The 9,420-nt window shown below is 39.6% G+C and overlaps 1 pseudogene; it reads right to left on the bottom strand.

Moving 5' to 3' along the window:
- Positions 1 to 39: 39 nt before the first annotated feature.
- LOC131486571 (protein FAM91A1-like) lies at positions 40 to 8,766 on the bottom strand (annotated as a pseudogene).
- Positions 8,767 to 9,420: the final 654 nt, after the last annotated feature.

The following is a 9,420-nucleotide window of genomic DNA, read 5'->3' as shown; positions in this document are numbered from 1 at the left end:
TCCTCCGCGGGGCGGGGCCTCGCGGCCGCTGGAAATTGATTAAAGCCGCCGCGTTGCCGGAGGAAGGAGCCAATCCGAGGTGGAGCGGCAGGTGGCGGCTAACCGCCAACAGCCGCGAGGTGCCGCTGGGCTTCCGGCGTACGCCCGCGGCACTCTGGCCTTGCCCAGGGGATCCAGGGGATTTCCGATCTGGGCGGGACGGAGGCACCCAGCGTGACGCTCCCGCGCCCATTTACACCTGGGTGCGCGGGCCGGCGCCCCTCGAGTGAGAAGGCGGAACAGGGCCTGGGCCTGCTGTGCGCCCAACCTGGCGATGAGAAAGTAACTTAGATGAGCTGAACCTGGGTCCCCTTCAGTCGGCTGGCAGTCCTGTTGGGGTGACAGACACGCAAAAAAACAGTAATTGTGTCCTGTGGCTGGGACAAATATAACGTTTGGGGAGTAGGACTCTTGTTCACCCTTGGCTTCGCCCTTTCTTCCTATGTTTTTGTCCTTGTTGGCCTCCCAGCACCATCGAATGGATTAATCGAAGAGAGGAAGACGTCTCTCTGACTAGATTGTAAACTTCTAGAGAGCAGGAAGCTCTTTATTTTTAGTGTCACAACATCAAGGGCCTGCATATAGTAGGCTGTGTGCATGCTGTTTGGGCTGCTGTTGAAAATGTCTGAAAAAGTGTAAATGGGAGGATCAGGGGAGATGAACATTTGGTGACTGCAATTACTGTGTTCACATTCAGTGTGAATACTTAACATAATCTTGTGAGGCTGATATTAACCTCAGTTTTATGAGGAAACAGAGTCCCAAAGAAGTGAAATCACCTGTGTAATGTCACAGCTGGGAAGTGGTGAGCTGCGATTTAAATCCTGGTTTATCAGCCTCCAATGTGTTTGTTTTCTGAATTGTCCACAAGAAATGTCAGCTGAAAATAACTGGCATGGGACTGGATAATTATAGCAGGAAAGAAAAACACTGAACACGTGGTCTTGGCAGAAGCAGAAGAAAAGTGGAAACTGAGAAGTCAAGCTGGAGAATTATTTCTGGCACTGTGGAATCTCCCATCCACTAGCTGCTCTGGCTTTTCCACAAGCTTCTGTGTCTTGCTGTGATGAAATGATTCCCAGATTGCTCTGTGACTGGTGGTGAAACTGCTGAACTTGAGAAGGCAGAAAGAACAAGATGGAACTAATGGCCTCAAAATGAAAGCACCACCCTGATTGCCAAAACAAGGAAGAATTGACCAAAGACTATATACCCATGAGATGTTTGTTTATCCCTTGCAAAATTCAAGGGCTGTTAAAAAGATGATGTGTGAACCTTTAAAAAAAGAAGTAGAGATTACCAGGACCCAGCATGAATTTCTTAAGAAGAAATCCTGTTAAATTCTCTTAACACAAGAGTTTGAAAACAAAAATAAACAACGACCCCCCCCTCCCCCCGCCAATTCTCTTTTATTTCGGATGGAGCCAAGCAGATGAGAGCAATGCTACTGACACTATATCTGTGGACTTTTAGCAAGCAGCTTGTCCAAGTCATAAGATGTCCTGTAGACAGATTAGAGAATGTATGCATACAGGTAAGTGCATTTAAAAAACTTGTTTCACATCTATTTCATTAAATACATACATACTGCAGTTTATTTGTAAATGTATGTGCCAATAATCAAATTGACAAGGTTTATAATGTTGATATCATACCAGAAAACAATCCATTGTATTTACAGTTTTGAAACTTTAACATTTTAAATACAAACTGTTTGAAACAGTGAAAATGGAAAAGACACAAGAGTGCCAAAGAGAATTGAAAACATCAAATAATTAAGCCAACATGAGAAAATATTAAACATTTCAAATGTCTCTGGTAATTTTAAAATATTGGGTAGGTTGGCTATGTTAACCCCCCCCACCCCCAAATAAACACAAAATTATCTGGTTGCATTTTTTTAAAACTTAGTTATTTTATTTATTAATTTATTTTTAAATTTACATCCAAGTTAGCATATAGTGCAACAATGATTTCAGTAGATTCCTTAATGCCCCTTACTCATTTAGCTCACCCCCCTCCCACAACCCCTCCAGGAGCCCTCTGTTCTCTATATTTAAGAGTTTCTTATGTTTTGTCCCCCTCCCTGTTTTTATATTCTTTTTGCTTCTCTTCCCTTATGTTCATCTGTTTTGTCTCTTAAAGTCCTCAAATGAGTGAAGTCATATATGTGTCTTCTCTGATTAATTTCGCTTAGCATAGTACCCTCTAGTTCCATCCACATAGTTGCAAATGGCAAGATTTCATTCTTTTTGATTGCCGAGTAATACTCCATTGTATCTATATACCACATCTTCTTTATCCATTCATCCATCAATGGACATTTGGGCTCTTTCCATACTTTGGCTGTTGTTGATAGTGCTGCTATAAACATTGGGGTGCATGTGCCCCTTCAAAATGGCATACCTGTATCCCTTAGATAGATAACTAGTAGTGCAATTGCTGGGTTGTAGGGTAGTTCTATTTTTAATTTTTTGAAGAACCTCCATACTGTTTTCCAGAGTGGCTGCACCAGTTTGCATTCCCACCAGCAATGCAAAAGAGATCCTCTTTTTCCACATCCTCACCAGATCTGTTGTTGCCTGAGTTGTTAATGTTATTCATTCTGACAGGTGTGAGGTGGTATCTTATTGTGGTTTTGATTTGTATTTCCCTGATGAGTGATGTTGAGCATTTTTCATGTGTCGGTTGGCCATCTGGATGTCTTCTTTGGAGAAGTGTCTATTCATGTTTTTTGCCCATTTTTTCACTGGATTATTTGGTTTTTGGGTGTTGAGTTTGATAAGTTCTCTATAGATTTTGGATACTAACCCTTTATCTGGTATATCATTTGCAAATATCTTCTCCCATTCCATTGGTTGCCTTTTAGTTTTGCTGATTGTTTCCTTTGCCGTGCAGAAGCTTTTTATTTTGATGAGGTCCCAATAGTTCATTTTTGCTTTTGTTTCTCTTGCCTTCAGAGACGTGTTGAATAAAAAGTTGCTGCGGCCGAAGTCAAAGAGGTTTTTTTGCCTGCTTTCTTCTCTAGGATTTTGATGGCTTCCTGTCTTACATTTAGGTCTTTCATCCATTTTGAGTTTACTTTTGTGTATGTGTGAGAAAATGATCCAGATTCATTTTTCTGCATGTCGCTGTCCAGTTTTCCTAGCACCACTTGCTGAAGAGACTGTTTTTATTCTGTTGAGTATTCTTTCCTGCTTTGTCAAAGATTAGTTGGCCATACGTTTGTGGGTTCATTTCTGGGTTTTCTATTCTGTTCCATTGATCTGAGTGTCTGTTTTTGTGCCAGTACCATACTGTCTTGATGATTACAGCTTTGTAATACAGTTTGAAGTCTGGGATTGTGATGCCTTCTGCTTTGGTTTTCTTTGTCGAGATTGCTTTGGCTATTTGGGGTCTTTTGTGGTTCCATACAAATTTTAGGATTGCTTGTTCTGGCTCTGTGAAGAATGCTGGTGTTATTTTGACAGGTATGGCATTGAATATGTAGATTGCTTTGGGTAGTATTGACATTTTAATAATACTTGTTCTTCCTCTCCAGGAGCATGGAATATTTTTCCATTGTTTTGTGTCTTTTTCAATTTCAATTTCATTCATAAGTTTTCTATAGTTTTCAGTGTATAGATTTTTCACCCCTTTGGTTAGATTTATTCCTAGGTATTTTATTGATTGCATTTTTAAAAATTTTTATTTTTAATTTTTTTAAGTTTATTTATTTTTGAGAGAGAGAGGCAACGCAAGTGGGGGAGGGGCAGAGAGAGAGAGAGGGAGACAGAAAATCTCAAGCAGACTCTGCCCTGTCAGGATGGAGCCTGATGTGGGGATTGAACTCACGAAACCATAAGATCGTGACCTGAGCCAAAACCAAGAGCTAGACGCTTAACTGACTGAGCCACCTAGGCTCCCCTGATTGCATTTTTTAAAACATTTTTTTAAACATTTTTTTAAATGTTTTATTCATTTTTGAGACAGAGAGAGACAGAGCATGAGCAGGGAGGGGAGGGGCAGAGAGAGAGGGAGACACAGAATTCAAAGCAGGCTCCAGGCTCTGAGCTGTCAGCACAGCTGACGCGGGGCTCGAATTCACGAACCTCGAGATCATGACCTGAGCCAAACTCAGACACTTAACCAACTGAGCCACCCAGGCGCCCCTCCCCTGATTGCATTTTTAAAAAGATTTTATTTTTATGTAATTTCTACACCCAACTTGGTGCTTGAACTCACAACCCCAAGATCAAGAGTCAAATGTTCCACCAACTGAACCAGCCAGGTGCCCCTGATTGCATATTTTAGAAAAATCAAGGGGTACCTGGATGGCTCAGTCGGTTGAGTGTCAGACTTCAGCTCAGGTCATGCTCCTGCCTGCCTCAGTACCTGTGCTGAGCATGGAGCCTGCTAGGGATTCTCTCTCTCCCTTTCTCTCTCTGCCCCTCCCCTGCTTGTGCGTGTGCACATGCACGCGTGTGTGCACTGTCTCTGCTCCTCCCCAACACACTGTCTCAAAATAAATAAACTTAAAAAAATATATAGGGTTTGTTACTTGCCAGTGAAGATTCATTAAAGATTTTTTGTTGTTGTCTTTTTTAAGTTTATTTATTTATTTTGAGAGAGAGTGTTGGGGAGGGACAGAGACAGTGGGAGAGAAAGAATCCCAAGCAGGGTCCATGCTGTCAGCGTGGAGTCCAACTCAGAGCTCAGTTCCGCGAACCGTGAGATCATGACCTGAGCAGAAACCAAGAGCTGGTTGCTTAACCAACTGAGCCACTCAGGTCCCCCAGCAAACCCTGTATTTTAAATGTTGAATTAGAAAAACACTGTTAAGAATTAAAAGATGCATCTTTAGTCAGCAATAAAAAGGAATGAAGTACTGATACATGCTACAACAAGGATGAACCTTGAAAACATTTTGCTAAGTCAAGCCCGTCACAAAAGACCACATATTGTATGCTTCCACTTGTATGAAATGTCAGAATAGACGACTCTATAGAGGCAGAAAGTAGAGCTAGGAGGGATAGAGGGCATTGGGGCATGACAGGTAAAGGGTAAGGAGAGGGTGGTTGTTTTGGGATGATGAAAATGTTCTAAAATTGGTTGTGGTGATGGTTGCACAACTCTGAATATACCAAAAAACTGTTGGCTTTCCCTTTAAATGAGTGAATTGTATGGTATGTTAATTATATTTCAATAATACTGATACAAAAAAAAAAAAGGAAAAAACCAAAACAAATAAAATGCAAATTGGACCAAGTTAACACCCTTTAAAGCGCTGCTTGATGCACTTTGAATGAATTCTAAATGGGTTAAAAAAAATGTTTTCCAAAACTTCTCATGAAATGTCAGTGAATCTTTATAGTCTGAGTTAAGACCTTATGAAACAGGGCTAAATTATACATAACTTGCTGATTTGTATACCTTCCACAAGGGTCAATTGATACACATAATTTATAGATATCCACAGGAATTCTTAATGCCTCATCAAATTTCTCAGTACTGGATATTTAATGTTTTATACTCTTTCTACTCTAAATACCAAGAAGTCTTTTCATAGGAAGAGACAAATCTTTTCCCATTATCCCCAAAAGCATAGGTTTTGTTATATATTTTGTTACATATAAAATTAAACCAGATTTATGTTTGATAAACTGACACATAAAATCACCATTACAGTATTCATAGTGACTGCTTATAAATGTCGACAGTCATCATAAAGCCTATAAAGTTTATCGTTAGATTTATAAAATGAAATGCAGATTGATTCAAGATGAAAAAATACAGTGCTGATTGCTAAAAAGCTCTTTGTTAAAAACAAAAAAGGACTTAGGGGTCAAAAAATTTTTTTTCGAAGTAGCTCTTTGTTGCATTAGGATGTGCTATAATGAACAGGATTCCAAACACTATTAAATGTTTCCCAAACTACAGCACAAAACACTTTGAACATCATTTAAGTTATACCTCACCAGCAGGATGCTTTTTAGTGACTGGCACTATAAAGCACACCTTAAGAAAGATAGAAGACACCAAGTGTGAATAACAAATGTTGTTGTTATAAAATTATTGCAAATGAATTGAGGAAGGTGACTGTCTATTCCATTCTGATAAGATGCTGTCTCTAAATATTGCATTATTTGCAAGAAATGAGACTTCCATACCAACCTAAGACGGTAAAGCAAACTTGAAAAAGTGGCTTCAGTGTGAATATCCAGTGTTAAAACTCCTTCCTAGAATGAATGAAAAGTTAAGGACATGTAGACATAGTTTTGTACCAGAATGAAGGGGTTTTTTTTGTTTGTTTGTTTGTTTTGACAGCTTTCTTTTCTGCAAAGTTTGTGTGTAGCAGTTTTCCTATAAACTTTCTCATTAATTCAGAGCTAAACAGGAATTTCAAAGCACAGATCAAGAAGAAACCAGTGGGCTTCTGTTGTGGCAACATCAGAGTTCTGTTTTGTTGTTCAATCTGTAGTTGCTTCCTCAGTGACCATTTCAAATCGTTCTCTACTTTCATTTGCTCTGAGCCGGAAGTGAAATCAGGTTCTCCTTTCTTCTCAGAAACATCACCAAGTCTTCCGTTTGTAAATTGTTTAGAAGCATACAACATGGTAACATAACCACAAAAATCCCTGCAAACCCATTTTGTCCCTTAACATTTGCAGTGCTTTATGGACAATCATATTAACATGGCTCATGACTCTCCTTATAGTTGTTTCATCAAGTGGGAAAGATTTCTTCCATCCCGTTGTTCAATATTATGAGCATATCTAAAGTAGGAATTATTTCAGGATTAGGACTCCAAGGCATTATTAATGTTTAATAATAACCATGAAATATGGGGTGTCTGGGTGGCTCAGTCAGTTAAGTGTCTGACTCTTGGTTTTGGCTCAAGTTATGATCTCACGGTTTTGTGAGTTAGAGTTCCACGTCGGACCCCACACTGACAGTGTGGAGCCTGCTTGAGATTCTCTGTCTCTCCCTTGTCTCTGCCCCTCCCCAACTTGCTCGCGCATGCTCCCTCTCTCTCCTTCTCTCAAAATAAACAAATAAACTTAAAAAAATAATAACCATGAAATCTCTATGATAGTTTTTGAAGTCTTATGCTTTTGGACAGTAAAAGAAAATGGGTATCTGACTTCTGGGTGGTGACTTCTAGATAATGGATCTAAATAATGCTGAGCAGGGGGCACCTGGATGGCGCAGTCAGTTAAGCGTCTGACTTTGGGTCAGGTCATGATCTCACGGTTCATGGATTTGTGAGTTCCAAGTCCTGCATGGGGCTCTCTGTTGTCAGCATGGAGCCTGCTTCAGATCTTTTGTCTCCCGAGTCTCTCTCTGCCCCTCCCCTGCTCACTCTCTCTCTTTCAAAAATAAATAAACATTAAAAAACAGCAACAATAAAATGCCAAGCAATACTATTGCCAATGGGTTGATCTATTAGAGAAGCTGTGGAAACAAGCAATTTATAATTTTTGTGTAGAACTCTGCTTCAAGTTGTAGAATTCAAATCAGGAAGGCTTTTACAATGTAAGAGGTTCAGAAGAAAACCATAATTGGGTTGTTACTGTGATGCAGACACAGTATTTTGTTTCTTTAAGTGCCTGATCAAAATATTTCTGCAGTCTGCACTTCTCCTTCCTAAGTGTTTTGAATCTTTTCTAATTCTGTTAAGGAAGCTGTCCAGAGACTCATGTGAGAGTTTGCCAACTTTAGGTGAAAGATTTCTCATCGTTAAAAAGGCAAGAGTTGAGTCAGATAGGAAAACAATATCTTTGTGTATCCTGTAGACAGACCCAAACTGCTTATCCTGGCAGTGTCAGCTGGATGTAGTATGGATATCAGAGCTGACACAGCTTCTTGTTCAGGACTCCTGCCTTCTTCACCATGCCATGATAGGAGTATCTTTTGTAGATATAAACTACTTTTAAATTTGTTTACACAGGGTACATTCCACCATGATGAATGAAGTTGATCCAGATTTATTACTTGTCTCTTATGTGCAAAGCCCAATCAGCAATACATGGAAACATCATTCTTAACCAATGATAAGTCTCCCTCAAGGACATTTGCAAGCTCAGCAACATTAGTATGCTTATCTATTGAAAGATAATGCATAGTTTCAAAGTAATCACCTAGTCATCTGGCATTCAGTTCATTATAAAACCTTCAAGAGAATGAAATTGTCATCAGAGATTGATTTATTTATTCAAAGAAATAAATCCTTTGTTATATAAACTATGTACCACATTATAATCTACTGATCCAGAGACTTGGGGACCTGAATCAGCGATCTTCACGGTAGTATATTCCTCAGGCAAAATTCATATCTTTATGTCATTTTTGTGATCTGACCAGTTTATATTACCTACCATATCTCTATGGGATTTTCTACTGGCTTTATTGGTAGAGGATGTGACCTTTCCCCCAAATTTCAAAAAGAAAAAATGTAGTGATCCATATTGATTCATAATATCAATGTACTACTGTCTTTTAACGCCATGAAATTGTAGACAGTCCCGGACAACTGGACAATGATGCATAACTCTTCTCATTTTTCAAAATGTCATTGATCATCTCAGCATAATGCAAAAATGGTATTATCTCAGTCCCACAATATCCAATAAATGGTAAAGGTACAGCATGAAACCGTCTAGAGTGTAATAGCTCCTCAAAGTATTTGTACTCATCTTCCTTGACATGTTTATGTTCTATTTCTGTATCATAACTGATGGTGGACATGTAGAGGACAACCTACTTTGCACATTTTCTCTGTGAATTTTAAAGACCCTGTCACCTACTGGCTAGCAGCTTGCTCTGTGGGCAGTATGCCTTATGTGGAGCTCTCTGTCTATGGTGTGAGGGCCCTGGGACAGCTCGGGGGGAGCATACTAGAGGCCTGGTACCTTACACTTTGGAATTTCCCAGGCTGCCCCATGGTGAAGGCTCCAGACAGCTCAGCTTGGCAGAGAACAGAGAACAGTGTTAGGAGCGCATCAGAGGACTCAGTTTCTTTATTAAATTATATTTTGAGGGAAAAAAATAACTTTTAAAATCTCTTTTTTATAAATAACTCTCTAAGCCCTAATGTGTTCCCATATGTGGCCATTCCTCAAATTTCAATGGAGAGATGGGAGAATGTGTTAATTTTGCTTCTATTTCAAAATGTTTGTCTTTATGACTGTTTTACTTTTAGCTTTCCTATATCCTTCCCAGAGTGAGCCCTCTCATCTATTCCCATTATTCTGTCCTCTACTGTTTTCTCCAGGACCTTGTTTCTGTAATCTGTTTCCCTTGTCTTCAGTTTTTCCTTTCTTCTACTTTGTGTGTATGTGTGTGTATGTGTCTGCATGTGTAATTTGAAAGGAACCCTCAGGACTTTCTTCTACCTTGGCT

Source organism: Neofelis nebulosa, chromosome 10, assembly GCF_028018385.1.
Source record: "Neofelis nebulosa isolate mNeoNeb1 chromosome 10, mNeoNeb1.pri, whole genome shotgun sequence".
Lineage (NCBI taxonomy): Eukaryota > Metazoa > Chordata > Mammalia > Carnivora > Felidae > Neofelis > Neofelis nebulosa.
Note: the sequence above shows the minus strand (reverse complement) of the source record. Positions and strands in the feature narration are given on the sequence as shown.